Source organism: Protopterus annectens, chromosome 17.part0, assembly GCF_019279795.1.
Source record: "Protopterus annectens isolate FY-2018-M chromosome 17.part0, PAN1.0, whole genome shotgun sequence".
Taxonomy (NCBI): domain Eukaryota; kingdom Metazoa; phylum Chordata; order Ceratodontiformes; family Protopteridae; genus Protopterus; species Protopterus annectens.
Genome location: NC_056751.1, coordinates 518,029,165 through 518,050,417, shown reverse-complemented (window position 1 = coordinate 518,050,417; position 21,253 = coordinate 518,029,165).

Genomic DNA, 21,253 nt, shown 5'->3' with positions numbered 1-21,253 from the left:
ATGTTTTAAAACCTTTAATAGGTAAAAGAATTAGAGTCAATGCATATATAAATAGCTGAATAAATAAATAATTCTGGTAATCAATGAATGAAAAAGTGTATAAAATATGTTTATAAAATCATGCTTGTAAAATGTGTGTGTAAAGATGTACTTAAAAGCTAAGTGAAGTAAATTGTAAGTAAATAGTTTTGCCATATTATACCGCTGCAGCTCTTTTTTTTTTAAATACAAGAAAGGGAAATGCTGTCATTAATACCCAGTGCTGATGATGCATTAAGTCTTAGCTGCCAGTATAGTTCTTTACACTGAATTAAATTGTCCACATCACCACTGTAACTTGCAGCTATTGCCCTGCCAATAATAAAAAATGTAAACTTTTTAAATTTAGGGTAATCAATTGTATGTCTATACAGTGCATTTGTTGTTTTCCTACATTTAATATCATAAACGTGCTCCCTAATACTTTGTTTTAGCTTTCTAATTGTTTTCTCAATATAGGAAGCACAGTATGAGCTGCATGTGGCAAGATACACTATAAGGGAGGTGTTGCAGTCACACCTCCTTGGGTAAGGAATGGTCCTGGCAAAGTTTTCTACTGATTCATATGGGCCCTCATTAATGAGCCTGCAGAATTTACAGGCTCCACATTTATGCATAGACCCATGGGTCCTCTTTAAAGTTTTTCCACCACCTGGCATTTCCAAAAAACCCCAGTCTTCTTCTTCTCTTTTGGCTGTTACCATTAGGGATCACCACAGCAAATCATCTATTTTCATTTCTTCATGTCCTCTGCATCTTGCTCTGTCACACCAACCACCTGCATGTCCTCTCTCATCACATCCATAAACCTTATCTTAGGCCTTCCTCTTTTCCTCTTACCTGGCAGCCCCATCCTTAGCATCCCTTTCCCAATATACCCAGCATTCCTCCTCAGCACATGACCAAACCAATGCAGTCTCGCCTCTCTGGCTTTGTCTCCAAACCGTGCAACCTGAGCTGACCTTCTATTATACTGATTCCTAATCCTGTCCATCCTCATCACACCCAGTGCAAATCTTAACTTCTTTAACTCTGTCACGTCCAGCACTGACTCCTGCCTTTTTGTCAATGACACAGTCTCCAATCCATATAACATAGCTGGTTTCACTACCCTCATGTAGACCTTCCTTTTCACTCTTACTGGTACCCATCTGTCATAAATCACTCCTGATACTCTTCTCCACCCATTCCACCCTGCCTGTACTCTCTTCTTCACCTCTCTTCCACACTCACCATTATTCTGAACTGTTGATCCCAAGTATTTAAACTCATCCACCTTTGCCACCCTCACTTCCTGCATCCTCACCATTCCTCTATCCTCCCTCTCATTCACACACACATATATTCTGTCTTAGTCCTGCTGAGCTTCATTCCTCTTCTCTATAGAGCATATCTCCACCTCTCCAGGGTCTCCTCAACGTGATACCTACTCTCAATACATATCACAATGTCATCTGCAAACATCGTAGTCCATGGGGCCTCCTCTCTGATCTCGTCTGTCAACCTGTCCATCACAACTGCAAATAAGAAAGGGCTCAGAACTGATCATTGATGTAAACCCACCTCCACCTTAAATGCATCTGTCACTCCTACCACAGACCTCACCACTGTCACACTACCCTTGTACATATCCTGTACCACTCTTACATACTTCTCTGCCATTCTCGACTTCTTCATACAATACCACAACTCCTCTCTAGGCACCCTGTCATATGCTTTCTCTAAGTCCACAAAGACACAGTACAACAACTTCTGACCTTCTCTATATTTCTCCATCAACACTCTCAGAGCAACCATCACATCTGTAGTGCTCTTTCCTGGCATGAAACCATACTGCTGATCACTAATCATCACCTTCCTTCTTAACCTAGCTTCCACTACTCTTTCCCATAACTTCAAGCTGTAACTGATCAATTGTATCCCTCTGTAGTTATTACAGCTCTGTACATTATCCTTATTCTTAAAGATAGGTACCAAAACACTTTTTTCTCCACTCCTCAGGCATCCTCTGATTTTCCAAGATTTTATTAAACAATCTGGTTAAAAACTACACTGCCATTTCTCCTAAGCACCTCCATGCTTCCACTGATATGTCATCTGGGCCAACAGCCTTTCCATTCTACATCCTCTTCATCCTCTCCTTACTACCTCCTTGCTAATCTGTTTCACTTCCTGATTCACTATCCCCACATCATCCAACCTTCTCTCTCTCTCATTCTGTTCATTCACCAGCCCCTCAAAATACTCTTTCCATCTGCTCAACACACTCTCCTCGCTTGTGAGTATGTTTCCCTCACTATCCTTTATCACCCTTACCTGCTGCACATCTTTCCCAGGGCTGACGCCAATACACTTTTTGATTTCACTGGGAAAAAAAAAAAAAACAAGTCACAAAAACATCTAGTAATATTTGTGTAAGAAAAGACACCCATACTATATGGAATGGTGAAAATAGATGAGTTTTAAATGATTTTTAGTGAGTGTTCTCCTTGTATTGCTAGTAGGATGGAGTTCTAGGATTTAGTGAGATGATGGGTTAGTAGAGATTTGCCAGCAGAATTGTTAGGTTTGGATACCTGGAATAGGTATTTGTCCAATAAATGTAGTTACCTGGAAGGGTTATATATTTGTATGAGGGTGGAAATGGATGGACAGTTGTTTGGTTTATGAACAATGTTATGAATTTCTGAAAGTTATGAGTAGGTTAGATAAAGTGAGAATTCTAGACAATTTATTTCCTTTAGGGGAGCACAATGGTGGTTTCTATTTGGAAAGTTGGTAGCAAATCATATTATTTTGTAGTAACATTGCTCGTGTTTGTTTAGCAAGGTCACTTTGATGTTAAGGATGGGAGCAGAATACATTAGAGTAGGCAACAGGAGAGAAGAGACAATGTGTTTTCTTATAGTGGCTGAGAGGTCGGGTTTGGCTCAAAAGACAGAATGTAGTTTTGATGTAATTTTCTTCACTATATTTTGGATGTGCATATCAAATTCTAGATTCTCATCTATACAGATTGCTAACAATTTAGTATGTGTGACAAGATCACTTTTTCTTTTGTTAGTAACTGAGAAGGAGGTTTTGTTGATTGTAAGCTTTTCAGGAATAAATAGGATTAATCTGGATTTACTTGAGTTAAGGAATACCTGGGCAGATACTGGACAGGTTTTTATAGAGGGGAAGGACTCCTGGGTATGTTTTTTTAGTTTGTTGATTTTATTTTTGTGATATAAATAACTGTGGCATCATCTGCTTACTGTACTAGATATGCAGTTTTACAGCTTTATGTAGGTCATAGATGAAGATGTTAAAGAGAATGGGTCCCAGGATTGATCTTTGTGGTACACGACTGGGTTGGGGAGGAAGAATGAGATGACTTTTGCCACTTGATAGCTTGCACTCTGTTTTAGTGGTAACTATGAAGCCATGATACAGTAGTGGTGTTGAGTTCTAGGTTATGAAGTCGGTGTAGACGAATAGAGTGGGAGACTGTGTCAAAGGCTTTGGATAGCTTTGGATAAATCAAGGAAGAGGACAGACACATTTATGCCTACTGTATTGGTGAAACAAAGTAAAGTGTTAGATGTACTGTGTTGAGGAAGGAAGCCATGCTGAGATGAAGAGATAATGTTATTTTGTGTGAGGTAATGTAAGAGTTGTGACTGGATGCATGTCTCAAGTATTGATAGAGGGGACAAGATGGCAATGGGCCTGTTTTGGAGAGTTCAGTTGAATTCCCTCCTTTGTGGAGGGAAGAATGTGGCTTTTTGCAGAAGGTAGGGACCTATGCTTTACTGATGTAACAATTTATTAGAACTGAGATGGGGAAGTCTATTGCTTCTGCAGCTGTCTTAATGCATTCACCAGGCAGGGAGTCGGGGCTAAGGTGGTGGGTTTCAATTTAAGTAATATTTTTTTCATGTGAGTAGTGGGGACTGGTTGGAAGGAGACTTTATGAAGAGAAATAGTTGGTGGTGCTGTTGTCTGGTTGCTGGTAGTAGGGGAATTCTGAAGTAGTGATGTAACTGACCAAACGAAAGCTGAAACCATCAGCACATATGTTAGAGTTGTTAGTATTAAGTGTAGGAGATGGTTGAGTGGCCTGGCTGACACTGAACAACTGATTTATAAATGACCAGAATATTTTGGGATTTTTGTAATTTTATGTTGCAGGTCAGTGTAGTACTTTTTTATCTAACTTAATTTGAGTTTTAGTTTGGTTTCTGAGTTATCTTAATTTTTGGAGATGTATGTTTTTTTTTTTTTTTTTTTTTTTTTTTTTTTTTTTTTTTAGATAGACATGCATCCCAGGCTTTATCCTTAAGTTTCATAAGGTGTTCTGTATTTGAGACAACCAGACATCAAGTTCATTTAGTACGTACAATAAAGTAGTATTAAAAAAAAAGCTACTGCATCAGTTACAGGAATACATTTTAGAGCATTCCAGCTGTAATGTTTTTGATACGAGATAAAGGAATCTTTATAGATTCAACGTTTCAAAGGTTGATACTAGGCTACTGGCCTGGAGACCCTTATAAGCCTAGCCAAAAATTTCACCAATGTTCCCTCAAAGTCAGCATGTGTTTCCCCTGTTTATTGAAATGTGTGTATTGTAATGTGCTATGTTGAAATGTGGCTGCTTGTTTTTCTTATTACATAGGTAGGGAGGTGATCACTTGGGGTATCTGGAAGGGTACCTGAGCTAAAGATTTAATGAGGCATGAGAATGTAGTCAATTAATGTTCTCTTAGTGCTGTTTTTATTATAATGGGCGGAAGTGATAATTACCTGTGAAAGATCAAAGCGATTTATTAATTGGTTGTGTGAGTCAGATGAGAGAGAGAGAGAGAGAGAGAGAGAGAAAGAGAGAGAAATTCAATATTAAAATCAGTCAGTATGTATTTTCTTGAGAGTTGTTAGGTGAAACCCAGCAGAAGAATTCTTCTGTTCCAGAGAGATTATTATCAGGTGACACATAATCACCTTTGATGGATAATGTCTTGTTTTGGTTGAGTTTGAGGGCAGAAATAACTATTTCTGCTTTACCAAATTGTGGAGGATTTTGTGGTGAAGGCGTAAGCTGCAGAGAGCTGTTGTATAGTACTGCAGCTCTACCAGCCCTTTTGTTTTGTTTGTATGCTCCTAGTATACTATAGTTTGGGGGCAGACTTTCATTATCTTTTGTTTCTTTTCTCAGCCAGGTTTCCATTAGTGCTACTATATCTGGAGTATGTAGGTTAAACCAGACAATGGAACTGCGGTATTTTGTTGTAGACACTTCTAATGTTTATAAGTGTAATGATAAGGAAAGGACAAGTGTTGTATTGGAGGGGTGTGGTTTCTGGGGGTTGTAGAGTTAAAGGTTTGCAGGGTGTAGCTGGTCCAGAGTTTGGATGAATGTCACCCCTGAGTTTTAATTTGGTGGAGATATGTTGGTTGTAAGATAATTATTTAATTTTAATTTTTAATTTTAACTTATGAATTATGGGGTACTGTAACTATAGGCTGTGTCTGAAAAAATCCATGGTATTGGGGGAGAATAAGGTAAATGTTATATTGGGCGAATTAAGGGCTGAGTATGCTGGAAAGTACAACTAGGATGATAGCCGTGGGTTATGTGGAATTGTGAAGGTAAAGATGTTAAAGGGTGAGTAGCAGGAAGAGTGCTGGAGCAGAGATTGGTATTGTGGTACTTAGTTGTAGGATGTTATTCCCTTTAGGAAAAGAGGAAGGGTGGACTAAGATGGGTGATGTGTTGTACTGGAAAACAATATGGTGTTGAAGTGTTTTTGAGTAGGAGGGCAGGGAATATGTTATGATATACAAGACAGAAGGGAGAGCTGGATAGTGGAAAAAGTACTGAAAGAAATATTTGAGGAAATGCAACTACTTCATGTGTGTGTAGGTGTTAGAGACTGAGATTTATTGAGCTTTGAGATGGATGGAGATACATGGGTTTAAATTTAAAGTATGATGGGGTTGGATGGAGTAGGGGGTAGGGTAGCAGAGCAAATCTGAGTGGAGTGAGGCTGAATACAGTGGGTTCCACTTGCTTAGAATGTTGTAGGACAGAAAACAATCAGTAGGTGAAGTGGGCCAAAAGAAGGTAAATGTGTGCAACTATTAAAGTTTCCACTTGACTATATAAAACAGGGAATTAATGAGAAAGTTTACACACTTGGTATGTAGGGCACTGGTAGCAAGAATAGTATAGTACATAAAAATAAGTAGAGGAAAAATAAATAAGAGAAGTGAGATTATAGGTGGTTTGACAAAATCTGCTGCATATTTGGGATCTGTTAAAGAAAAAAGGAAATTAGATAAATGACAAATAAATACTGCTAGTTAATTTCTCAATGTTGAGAAGAAAATGTGTGGGGGGGCAATAAATTTACCAAACATGGGTCAAAGACTGTTATTAAAAGTAAAATAAGCATTGATAGATGGGGGGGGGGGGTTGCACGAAATATATAAACAGGTAAGAGGTATATATTAAAATATGCCTATAAAGAGATATATTAGGCTATAAAAATTTGGGTAATGCAGTTTTTAATGTATGACAATTTAGACTACAGTATCTAATATATAAAGCTACCGGAGAAGGATCAAAGAAGTCCGGTGACAAGCACACTGCAAACTACCTCACAATACTGCTGATGTGAGTACTGTTCCGATTGAACCAATCTTCAAATTCAGTTAGACTCTGAAACTCCGTATAAAGGCTCTGCAGACAGTTCAAAAACTAAGACTTTTATTCCAACGAACAACAAGAGAAAAACTGATTTAGTCACAAGCGCTTTCACCTGGTCATACCAGGCTTTTTCAAGTGTAACTAAATTAAAAAACAACAAGCTTTTATACTAAAAGCACATTGCCCTTGTTACAATTAAATTGCTCCATCACACCAATTATGCAAAATACCTAATTAATTGTAAATCAAGGATTTTATCCTGCAGGGTTCTTTGTGCAAAAAATGCTTGATTATACCACACATATAATTAATATTAAATGCTCTTTGGAAACTATTAAATAAAAATAAAAAACATATATATATATTTTTGAAATTTTTCATCCTAAATATTATTACACCTTCAAATGCTGTTAAAAATATAAATTGAAAAATGCTCACAGTAACTTTGATTAAATAAAATGACTGTGAATGAGCTTGACTGCAATTGCGTTCCAATATGTTATGAACTAATAAAATGTTGGATAGGCTTGGGTGAGCTCAATGGTGTGTTTCCAAATGCACCCCCACATACCAAAAACTGCTCACCCTTCACATTTACTTGTAATAAATACATTAAAAACAATAAAACTACCTTTAAGAACTATTTAAACAAATGACATGCTTACCAAAATAGAAATAAAAATAAAAATAAAAAGAAAAAAATGGAAAGCAAAAATGTAACCAACAATAAAAAACTGCTTAGAATAAAAAACTTGAAACCAAGTTGTGGGGCATTATAATATGCTCCTTTTCTTTTTCAAAACTGGTGCCAAACTTGTAGCCTCATTTAAACCAGGATGTTTGGTTGCATTTAACTGCAACTGCCACGTAAGTTCCCTGATAGCTAGTAGGGTTTCCCAATCCCCCCCCCCCTTTGGTCTTGCTGTATATTATCAATCACAAGGCGAAAGCGCTTGTGACTAAATCAGTTTTTCTCTTGTTGTTCGTTGGAATAAAAGTCTTAGTTTTTGAACTGTCTGCAGAGCCTTTATACGGAGTTTCAGAGTCTAACTGAATTTGAAGATTGGTTCAATCGGAACAGTACTCACATCAGCAGTATTGTGAGATAGTTTGCAGTGTGCTTGTCACCGGACTTCTTTGATCCTTCTCCGGTGGTTTTCTAAGTAACGGTGGTTCTCTCTATATTATTTATAATATATAAAGCTATTGACTACTTCCCCGATTTCTAAAGCAAAGGTTTGACTCCTGAAGTAAAGAAATGTGAATAAGTACCTATCAAAGCACTTATTATGGAGGATATATATCCTCATCAAGATAGCAGACAGGCTGTCCTTAATTTTGTCTTTAGCATGCTACTCCTGAGGTCAATATGCTTGCTATTGCCTGTAGCATGTAAAATAAGATGGCAATATGTCTTTAATACAGAATTTCAGATTTGCTTAAACAATAGTTTTCTTTATCAAGCTTGAGGGCTAAGTCTTCAAAAGTATGAAGCACTGCCTTTGACCTTTTGTTACATACCTCTTTGGCAGGCCCACATAAATGTCATCCATCATGACAACTGTGCATCCATGATCTCTAAGGGCTGTACTCATTTCACACTGAAAAAATTTCAAGTGCTGTGATAATTTCTAAAAGGAAATAGAAAAAAACTCATTGTACTGGAGTAAGTAATGTTATTAAACTTTTACTGTTTGAATCAGTAGGACAGAATCTAATCAATGCATCCAATGTGGAGAACGTCTTTGCACCAGTCAGCTTGGGTTCTATGCCTTCCAGTGCAGGCAAAATACCACCCTTGATTTCATCATTCAGATGTTTCATATTAATACAAATTCTCATTTTTGCTGTTTGTCTTTATTATTGCCACCACTGGAATACACTGGTGTGTAGTTCTATAACCTTTTCTGTTATCCTAGCGAATGTATTTGATTTAGCTCAGGTCCAGCCTTAGAAAGTATGGAAAGCTGCACCCCTTGTGGAGTAGAGAGAGTTTAAGGAAATGTGCCATGTTTAAAGCTAAACTTTATTGGCTCAAATTTAAGGAGTCTAACATCATTGAATACATGAACAGCTATCTGACATTTGAAACCATTTAACAAGAAGTGGTCCTCCTGACTAGACATAACCCAAAAGCACGTCATTTCAAACCTCATATCTCTCCCTTTCCATTCATTCATGGCTGGCAACTTTACCTGACGTAGTTTCACATCTTGACTACATAATTTAATTTCTGTGTTGATTAGCTGCATACTTTTTGAGATGCTTCTACATGTACCATCTGACAGTACAGTTATGCCTCCCTCAGTTACTATAATGAGCATTACTGGAATGCCATAAATTGGGAAGCTGACAAGTCTTTCCTCTTCTAGGTCTGAATGCTTAGTCACAAAACCCGGGAAGGGAGTTTTCTTTCTATTTTCTCACTTTTCGCATCTGTTGATAATTCAATGACCACTTTTGAATTAAGCATAATAACAAAATATCCAATCTTTTTACATTTTGACACCTGCTGCTTTGCAGTAAGCAATTGACTCATAATCACATGCTTTCAAGTACACTTTCCATTTACTTTTAGTTTCTCTCAGTTACACTTTTTCTTATTGCATTTTATTTGTTTGTTTTACTTATTTATTCATTCAGCTGAACATTTTTCATATCTTTCCTTACTTGCATAACTGTACTTATCTTTTTAATGTGTTCAGACAGGCATGCAGTTGATATAGCCTAGTTTAATGCTAAATTTGGTTCAAGCAGTAACCTTTACACAGAGCTATGTTTCGCAGTAGACACAAATTCTGTCTCTTATTTGTTCACCCTTAATAGGAGCTTTTGAATTGTACTGACTGCACTCATAATTGATGAGGATGTGTGGACAGCCCATCCCTATGGGCACTAATATATGTATGTACAAGATTAACTGTCATACTTACATGAAACTTTCATTGACCTACAGGGAGCATGCTAGGATTCTTGTGAGCATCAAAGTCATGTGTCGTACACCAATACACAGTATTTTTTTGCACATGGGGGGCTATATATGGATTCCAAGAACTGCAGAAGAGAAAACTACCACTATGTGGGTGTTCTACTGCATTGTTCTATTCTCTAAGTTCCTTGGTGGCACTGATTGCAAATACATTGTCATCAACGTCCCATCTGATCCAAATAGTGTTAGATAAATCAAGAGGAAGTGTTTGCCCTCCACTACCTGCCAGGTGGGTTACAATGTACAGGGTATAATCTGTTATGTTTGAGAAAGTGTTTCCACTCCACTACCTGCCAGGTGGGTTACAATGTAAAGGGTATGATCTGTTATGTTTGAGGAAGTGTTTGCACTCCACTACCTGCCAGGTGGGTTACAATGTACAGAGTATGATCTGTCATGTTTTCAGTCATCACTCTAGGCAGTTCCACTGGTTCTCATGTCTGATTCATGTCTGATTTGTCCAACTTTTAATGCAGGGTAACTTTCCACAGCATCATCTACTTAGTAGGTAACATGTAGGAGAGTACAGAGCCCACTATAAAATGTTGTCATGCAGCCAGGGAGCAAGACACATATAATGTCCCATTGCATGTTGGCATGTATGCCAGAGATGCATTGAAATCATGGATAATATTTCCTCCCATTAGCAATGTTCAGCCCATGGCAGAGATAGCAGACAATACTGCACTTTCATGGACGTGAAGTGTTGTTGAATGGATGTTGGTGAACGTAAGGAAAGCTTCTACCTTCTACTGTCTAGATGCCTCCAGTTAGCCATTGCAGTTTTGATGTGAGACCTGCAGTCAGATATCTTTTGGTGTGTTTTATTGTATTTAACACACGGTGTTAAAGAAAAATATTCAGCAGAAACCAGTTCAGCAGGCTTTACCTTATATTTTTTTATTTTTCCAAGTCTTTTGGGTTTTTAATATGATGATAGGAATGGACCCCATTCCTAAGTCAAGGTATAATTAAAGTTCATGAAATTAGTATTGTTTCAGTCTTAGATGTTAGCCAGAAGTGCTCTTCACAGCATCTGCAATGTGCCCAGTAATGAATCCTGCAATCCATATGGAGTTATAAGTCTTGGTAACATATCTATGTATAATTGTAAATTCTTTTTATAAGACCTGTTGCTCCTACTACAATGGAACTGTCTGGTTATCTTTCTTCTACATTACCCTCATTTCTGCCTGCAAATCCTAATACTTTATGACTTTGTATCTCTCTTTACATAAGACAATGTAGTCACCGGGTGAAGCAATTTCAATAATCAATGCTACTTTTGTCTTCTTTTCAAGGACTAGTATATGTTTTTCTTGCATCTGTTTTTTTGAACTGTTGGTAATGGATGATCCCATGTATATGAACTTCGTCATGTTCTGTAATGCTTTGTGGCTCATGTTTACCTTGCATTTTAGATCAGCAGGTGATGAGCAAGGCAACCATTAAGAAGAGGATCAGGCATCAGTGGGAATACATGCAAGGCAGAGGTGCACATTACATCTAGTCCACAACTGAGTCATGGCACAGACAGCATAGAATAAAATGATACATGCATTATCTAACATGGGCTTTGAAATACTGTACAAGTACTAGCTACACTGTGCATCAGACAATACTTTATCCTAGCAGGGTAGGGATGGGCAAGGCATTGTCATCACTTGCACAGGTGATGCGGAACAGTGAGGTGTGACAGTGATCCTATCATAAGGGACAGACTCATAGGAGGTGGATGTAGCCTGGTAGCAGGGTGCCTGGAGTCAAGTATCACATCATCTACTGCTGAGGTGAAGTTCGCTATTATACAAACTGCTATGAGAAGAAAGCTTCTCTTTCTTTGCTCAGAAAATTCATGAAAGAACTTCTCCCTCTTATAGTCTAAGGTCCCTTTCTCAAATAATACATCATCTGCAAAGTCCTCTAGCCACCCTGAAGGGTTCAGAAAATGATTGTTTTTATACTGAGTGACAAAGTTTGGGAAATCACTCATGAAGATATTAAATCATTACAACCAACCAATCATTAATCCCCATTACCAACTGAAACACCGCCTGCTTAACTAATCCAAATGCTATTGCTTTAGAACCAGTGGTATTACTTAACCTATTCCATACTACTATTCAGCAAGACCCCCTGTACTCTTGCACTGAAGTCCAACAGGCCTTATTACCACACACATCAGGACATTAAACCTACTGCGGCACCCACACATTCCAACATATTACAGAAACAATGCAACTTCTCCTTCCGCCACTTCTTACACACATTCACATCCTCCTTGAGCCACCTAAGTTCACAATGTCCTTCTGTCATGATAGGGCAAGCACCTCTAGCAAATTTATTGGTACCCCCATTAAGCTCATCTTTATACACCTGCCCTTTTGGCTTCCTTCCTCATTCTTGATTGCATGGATGCAACAGTTTACTCCTCTAAAACTTTCTTTACACAGTTCTCACCCCCCCCCCAACCTTAACATATCTACACTTTCCTATCTCACCTATTACATCCAGAAATCTTTCACTTACTACCTTCTTCTTCCTGATGTACTTCTGCCAGTGTCAATGTGCATGCTTTTACTCATTTTCATGGTTTTGTAGAATGTGTAGTGCAAACATAATATTATTTTGCTAAAGATTGTAGAGTAGTACAATATTTATTATTTAGTATAAATGCCTTTTTAATCTATGTATTCCCAATGTAAGAAGTTTAGACACCTATTGCCAACATTTCACTGATTAATCCTACAACTGTTTTTGTGTATTATTGATTGTATTACTGTTTTCCTAATGTAAACCACTGTGTACCCAAATCCTTATATTACCTTGTATTTTTTTATCTAGTTGCAAATCCCAGGCTGGGGCTGAAAATGATCAAATAACCGAACAGAAACTGTGAAATGTGTGTTGCTTACTTACATTTACATCCTTGATACAATTACTTGTACACTTTGTAAGTATAACTTGGATGACACATCCACTGGAAGTAAGGGAGACTGAATTACTATTGTGTTTTCCTTCTCCCTACCAGCAATTATTCATAGTTGCCACCTATTAGTGACAAATACTGAAGGAGTGCCTGCACTGTGACATTTTAATGAGTTCACAACTCATTTGTGTCTTCACCATGCTCAGAGGCCTGAATCTACACAATAAAGAGGGAATTGTGTAGCTAGGGAACCTTAAGGTAAGGATACTTGTTTATGTTGAAAACACAGATGAAGACTGATATTACTTTGGATTTATCTGTACAGACTACTTATCTTGATAAGCTATAATTGAATTTTTCAGTTATATACTGTATATGCTCAGATGTCACTAAGAAAAATATGTTTATATATGCATTACCAAATGCTACTTTTGTCTGTATGCACTTAGACGTTTACTGATGGCATAGTCATTTTGTCAGGGCATTTTACTTCCTCAGGTGCATAGCCTTGTTAACTTTCATCACAAATATTGTTACAACTGTTTCTCTTTACAGTCTTCGATTGTTAGTTCAATGAAATGTAAATGTCCTATACTGTCAATGACACAGGGGTGTTAACCTTCTAGGGTGGCCCATAGACACCTCTACCATCTACAGTTAGTGCTGGCCTCAAGTAGAGGTGACTGACAATTGCATAAAAATTAATGTACTGTGGCAAATATGTGCACATGTTTTGGGACAGTTTCATTGATAGCACTTATAACAATTCACTGTTGTTTTATTGGTTTGTTTGGTAGCAAAATGTAATTTGCCTGTTGTTTTGCAGGCAGGTGAGCCAAGTTCCATTTCTGATTGCACAAACAAAATTGTTTGAACAGAGGTTTGCTTTTGTTACTGCCCTTGTTTTGGATCCAACTTTGCTTTGTGTTTGAATGTATTATGTTACAACTACATAAATCCTTTTTTTTATATTTGAACATCTTGAAAGCTTTTTTTTTTTTTTTTTTTTTCTAGTGGGTAATATTGAAAATCTACTTATGTGTCATATCAAGTCAGAATAGTTATGTGATATTTATGTGTAGTATCCTTCTTTTGTGTTTTAGGTCACCCAGGAATATGGCATCCAAGTGTCCCATTCCTTGCAACCCCCCCTTCAGTGACCCTGAGAAATATGTCATTGTCCAGTCATGTAGGAGACATGGTGGCTTTCTGCTTGAGAGAGGCTGTGGGGATACGTCTAGAAGAATGTAAATTTGGCAGTAGATAGTGGATGATGATGTAAATGCTGTTGGGGAACACAGTAGGACATATGACCGGGTGTGTCATAGGGCCACTGACATGATTTCATTGGCCCCATAGCAGAGCAGCTGCAGTGGCTTATGGACAGATGCTACCGGGAGAGGGCTGCTACAGAGCCACCACTGACAACACATGAAGAGTTCCCATCCACTGTATAGCTCCAGAGAGCTCAGTGGAAAGTGCACAACAGTATGTGATTGATGTTGGTGTGGCTGCGTCATGGAGGACAAGTATGTCACAAGAGCAGCTTCCTGGTAGCCATATCTATGTCAATTGTTAAATATTTCTTGTATAGTAAAATACTGACAGCAATACTTAAGTTTGTTTACTTTTTTTTTTTTTGCGGGGGGGCTAGTTTTAGATTGATACAGTTAACAGTACATTCTGGTTCATTACACATGGGATTGGTGTGGATGTGTCATCCAAGTTTCTGTTAAATATGTTGCTAATGGACATATAATGGGCCAAAAACATTTTTCACCCCTGTATTACTGTTAATTATTATGATGGTGTCCTTACCTTTTGCATAAATTCTTCCAGGACCATCCTCCATAGGAAGTGTGAAATCATCTGCACATTGTAAGCCATAGGATCATAGAATCATCCGAGGTTACTAGGCTATTAGCCCTGAGACCCTTATAAGCCTATTCAAGAGTTCAGCACATGTTTATACAAGTCAGTGCCCAAAGCCCCTATCTAGCAGGGACACAGGTGGAATCCCAGGGGTGTATTTTCTGTTTCCCATCCAATTATCCAGGTTGTGCTTAAAAAGGATAATGAGGTACGCTGCTTGACGTGATTAGGTGGGTTCTATCAGTGAAACAGTTTGCTACCCATCTGGTAACATATGAATTGATGCCTAGTTGAGAGAGTTTATCTATTATGCCTGAGTGGGGAATAATGTTGAAGGCTTTGGCCAGGTCAAGGTAGCCAGTGTGCAATGTCATTCCCTTCATCCATGGCTTTTGTGACTGTCTCAAAGAAGTCAACCAGATTTAACAGACATGAACTCCCCTTGACAAAGTCAAACTATGTGGGGTTGAGTGTTTGGAGGTTGCCAAATGTCCCTGTTAATGATGTCCGTGATAATCCATTCCATGGCCTTCCAAATCAGGATAGTTAGGCTGATGAGTCTTTAATTTCCTGGATTGGTCGACACTCCACCTTTGTGTAAAGCAGTGACAGTAGCTATCCTCCATTCAGCTGGGACAAAGCCGGTACTCAGGCTTTGGATGAATAGGTTGTCTAATGGTGCTGCAAGTTCATGCCTGAGTTCATGTAGGATGCAGCCTGGGATGCTATCAGGTCCCATGGAGGCTGTATTTTTTGCCTTTGAGAGGGCAGTGATGACCTGTTCCCAAGAGATAAGGGGTGGGCTGCAGGTACTGGGGATGTCCTTATTTACTGATGGGGGGACAGAGGGGAGAAGTTTTCACTGAATCTGTCAACCAGTAGAATGGCTATATCTACAGCAGTTGTGTATGGTGTCTCCTTGACCACCAGTTCTGAACAGACCTGGGTGCTTCCTTGGAGATTGCTGACATGTGAAGAAGGCCTTATGATTGTCTCTAGTAGATGTGGCCAATTTGGACTTGAAGTTGGCTTTAGAGGATTTCACTAGTGCTCTTATTTGCTTGTTTAGGCTAAGGAGAGACTGCTTCCATTTGGGCACCTGCTCCTTCTTGGTCCTGGACAGCAATTTTTTCCTTTTGTTATATAGGATTTTGTCCTGTCAGGTATTCCTGATTCCAAGCATCTATATAAATGCTCTTATAGTATTTTGATGTAGATTTGGACATTGGTGCCAGTTCCTAAAGTGGGGGATGGTTCTCTGAAGCTGGTTATACCATCCCTCAGGAGGTTGAAATTAGCTTTGTAAAAGTTTTTTTGTTTGACGCTAGCTAGAGGAGGGTCAGGGGAGATGGTGACTTTGAAAGTGACCACTTTATGGTTGGATCTTACCAGGGAAGATGATTCTGAAGGGTTGCTGCAGTGTTTACTCATGTTGGTTAATACCAAGTCCAAGACATTTTCACCTCTTGGGGGATATCAATTATCTGTTCCAAGCCATTTGCATTGATAAAATCGAGGAATCTCTGGGCATTTGTGTTCCGGCATGAGTAGTTTTTCCAATCTATGGTTGGGTAATTAAAGTCATCCAGGATCAGGGTAAAGGGTTGAATCTTGATGGATTTGAAGAGGTCCAGATAGATGGAGTGGACATCTTGAGACAAATTTGGGGGCCTGTAACTAGCTATAATTTGAATAGGGGTCGTGTCAATGGTTAACAGCACCTGGAGTGTCTCCTGTGCATCAGAGGTGTGTCTTTAATATATATTGAAACTCTACCTCCTTTGGCTTTGCTGCCCACAATTTGAGGTCTGAATGTATGACAGAATGAGTAACCAGGCAAGGCTAGGGTGCTCTCCGCAACTTTGAACCAGGTTTCTGTGACTGCACAAATGTCAGCATCTTCCAGAGTTAAGAATGCTTGCAATGAGTGCAGTTACATGTTTAGACTCCTAGCATTTAGCAGCATGACCTCTCATTTGTGTTTTGTTGAAATTTTTATGTTGGTAGTATCAATCTCATGACTTTTCCTAAATAAATGCACTATTGGGGAGGCAAGGGCCATTTCTTGAAGCCTGAAGCCCAAGTGAGATAGATGCAGGCCATCTCTAGCAAAGCATTGTGGTCTGTCAATCATATCTTCCCAGGCTGTCAGGTACTGGATCCACCTGGATTGATACCAGACAACCAAACATTTTATTTCAGTACTGATGGGCAATTCAAAGAAATATGTATTTTATCCATATGCGTGATATGTGTGTCAGGACTGTGTGTCTGTGTATTGCTGTACTATCTGTAATAGTGGCACCACTGTTAGTCTGTTAGCATATATTGAACTGTAGTAGTGTTGTTATTGATTTCTTTCCTGTGTTTCTTGCTTATTGCTGTTCATCTGCCACCTGATCCTGGTGTGTCTTTCTGTGCCATTTGATATATGTTTAGGGCCATCATGGAGGTGCAGGCACATTCCAATAGGACCTCCAAGGAAATGCTTAGGGTTGTAGATGTGCTTCAGGCCTACATGCATGACTTCCTAAACCATATTTCCAATTCAGTGGCTCAGATGAATGACACATTGGAATGGGTGGTGTCCGTGATGGACCGTCTGCTGAGAGAGAGAGACGGCATCCAGTCAGGTGTAGGTCAGCCACATCCTGTTATGTTAGCCAACATGGGTGAGCCCAATCACTCTCCCATAGTGGCACTACTTCCACTGCTCTGTCAGTGGTTGAGATGTCCACACACAGACATGGCAGGTCATGGGTTCGTGGTCATGGGCATACTCGTGAGGAGAGCTGATCCAGCACAAATCAATCATGTTCAGGTAGCAGCAGTCCATCTGACCATGGGAATGGGCATGCCAGTGCAACTACTGTCAGAGCCAGTTCTCACGGTATGTACAATGACGATGAACTGTCACCTCTACCATGCATGGCTCACACTTGTTCAACATACCAAGATGCAGAGTTAGAGCATAACTTGGCTGTGTTCTTGCAGACAATCAAGCACCAATTTCACCTTAGTGCCCATACAGGCATACACACAACAGTTACATGGTTCAGTTTTGAGGCTTAAACCTCATTCTGTCTCAGTGGCCATTTGATACTTTATCCAAATGTCTGCCTGTTTCTCTTTCTTATTCACACATACTGACTTACTTTTGTGTCACCCTGGGCTTCCTGCCCTACTCCCCTACACACACACACACACACACACACACACACACACACACACACACACACACACACACGCACACACACATGCGCACACACACACACACACACACACACACACACACACACACACACACACACACACACACACACACACACACACACAAACACCCTGCACAAGTGACAATAACTGTGTCAATTACTTGTTTTCTAACTTTTGGATGACTTAGTGCTTAGTATATCAGTGTTTGTGATGCTGTTTTGCTAATTGTACTACTTTCTTACAGGTTTCTCTAATGTGTACATGCCTCCCACATACTTACAGCAACAAAGCTCGACCAAGCCATAAACAAAAGTGCGACAAAGTCTGAACAATAGGGTGACTTTTTAAATATTTTGGTCTTACAAGGTTAGACAGTTGATAGAAAACAAACAGTTTTTGCACCACTATTTTAAGATCTATCTGAGGGATATGGAGTCTGAAACAGAAATGTGTGCCATTAATTTCTAACTTCTCTCGTTAAGGATTTGGCAGTACAAAAGTATGAGGCCAAAATTGAGGACATTTGGTGACCATCAGTACTTTTGGGAGGTATGAATGTGTGAATCTTTGATTCTTAGGGCCTATTACTTGATACAGGACACACATATTCACATAAGTCACTGCTGTCACATGTTGAAGGCATTGCTGTATAAATTGCCTGCCTTTTACTTACTTACATTACCAAGTAACACTATGCAAGGATATGCCATTCATTTGTATTATTACACATTTTTTTTTAATATTCCAGGTTTAGCACTTACCTTGTAAATCTGGTATTTGCTACAGTTTTAGTTTAGGGCTGGGTCTGTCTGATGCTAGGAGTACACATCCATTACATGGGTAGGTAAAGGTCATGTGCATTTCCTGGCATTAGTGTTACTGTATGTATGAGCATAGAATGAACGTTTTAAACCCTTAGGTGATGAGTCAGTGTTATACATGCGTCTTAGCCAATGTGAGGGTATTTTGGGCACTCCTACATCTGCCTATACCCACAACATTTGCTAATTCCCCTCTGATGTCTTACCTACGTGTGGCTGTGGTGACCTTGCCAGTGGTGGTTGGTTGTGTGTCCATTCCCCTTGTTGACCCAGCTGAAGCTGTTTTCTCAGGATGATGTTGCAAAACATGGCACAGATGGCAAAGATTTCAGTCCATTTATGTGGATTGTAATCCAGGGCTTCATCAGATGTATCTAGGCACTGGAACCACGGATTCAGCAACTGAAACATATAGTCTATGATATTTTTGGTTAGAGCGTGTGCCTATTTATAGCATTCTTCAGTTGGTGTGTGTTCATTTCTGATGGGCATCATCAGTCATAGTTGTAGTGCATAACCTGCATCTTCCAGTAAATGACCATGTGGGATATCACCCCTAGTAAACATCATATGGAGTTGAGAGTTGTGCCAGTTAAGTGAGTCGCGGTAACTGCCAGGATTGCCAGCACACACATTCAAGATGGTTCTCTTAGCGTTACACATGACTTGGCAGTTAATGGAGTTGAAGATGGTGCTTTGACTTCTATATGTGCACAGTGTATGGCACCCAGTACTTCAGGCTAGTGTGCTACAGAGTAGAACTCCTGCATATTTGCGAACATGTCCTCAGGTGTACAGGTAAAATATATGTACAAACTGGCATGTTGGAGCACAGCCTTCAGGAATTGATGGAGGATCCTGTATGGTGATGTCAGAGCCAGTGAAAACCTCAGCATGTCCCCTGTTGGTCTCTGAAAAGTTCATGTAGCAAAAATTCTAAGTGCTATACATACCTTTGTTGCACTGGTATTGTTTTCCCTTGATCTGAGTTGAAGACAACAGAGGTTGCAGAGTCCCTATAGTGTGTCTCTAGCCACTCTGTAGCAGTCTACAGTGTTTATCTCATGCAGACTGTGATAAGTTAAACGGAGTCTAAAACTCTTTCCTTTTTTGGCTGTAGTCTATTAGCAGCAGCTGCAGCAGCATAGACTTCAGCCTGTAGCACATACACATGAATTAAAGCAGCAACAGCCCCTAACATTCATTATGTGTAAACTATTTTCGATGGCTGTATTCCAATAGGTTTTGGAATTCACAGGAAAAACTAGCACTGAGTCTACATGGCTGCTTTATATCTTGAGTAGCTCCTTCAGCTTGAATTGGTTGATTAGCATACAGTTCATCTGTTTATGCTGTAATTATCATACCATGGTACTTCCCATGTTTACGCTGTTCTACACATCATGTAGAGCTGCTTACTGAATCCAAAATGGTGCGCTACCATGTGCGCATTGTGTTACAATGTTCAAACAGTGTTAGTGGATCCTGTAGGCTTTATTGAATTTGCCCCTATACCTTATGTAGCATATATCATGGCAAGAAGTAGGTTAAAAATAAAACAAGATAGTTGCATGCACAGGTCCCAGGATAAAAAAAAGTGTCTGATTCTGGTGTATGCACTGTTGCAAGCAATGGAAAAATGGCAGTATAGAAGCCATAAGACACAGAAACATTTCTACAACATGATTAAGTCGTGCTCAGGGTGAGGATGGCCCACCTGTAGTAGAAGGATTAGTAATCCACAAAAAATTACAAAAACTAACAGGTCAAAAAAGAGCTATAAAGTTGACAGAGTGAACCACTGAGGATAAGGAAGACATTATGTGTTGTTAGTATTATGCAGGAAGTCCAGAATTTCCAGATAGAAGATATTTAGAAAGACTAAGATAAAAATTAGAGGAAAGAATAATACTTGCAAACACACACATACACACACACACACACACACACAAAACTGTGAAACACTTCAAATAAAAATTCTATTCATTAATACAACAGATCCTTAAAAACATTACATAGATGAAAAAACTTTGGGCCACTTGGAAAATGAAGCAATAGAGAAAGTGCAAAAATTAAAAGAACAAAACACAGAGATTTTTGAAAGGTTTAAAAAAGAAACATGAACATGAGGGAGAAAAAGAGACCTGATATGGTGTAATGTTTATGCAAAGGAGAAAGCCAGACTAATCAGTACAAAAAACAGCTCCAAAGATTTGAATAGAAATATAGGCAAACAAAGAGTGAATGTAGGAAAGAAGATTAGTAAGCTAGAAATTAAACAAATAGAAACTGAAATCATAGATTATATGTGATTGATGGATTTCATGTAGAAAATCCAACAAGGGCAATGTTGCAGTATGATGGAACAATGCATCCCCTGATTAAGGAAAAATAGGTAGGTGGTGGTGCTGCGGTAGCATTGTCACCTCACAGTAAGACGTTGTCCTGTTCGATTCTCAGCAAAAGCATCTTCTGTGTGGAGACATGCGTGAATGGGCGTACCTTCATTGAAGGTTGTGCGTCAGGCCTGGCAAGTTGGTACGTAAAAATCTACTGCCAATCATTAGCGGACAGGAGTTTCGCTGTGGATACTCCTAACCGGGAAAAGCCAAAAGATACAACAACAAGGTGAAGTGGGAGTCATCTGAAGTCTTGCCACATGGTGATGCTCTGAAGTCTTCTGCAGGAGACTGGTACTA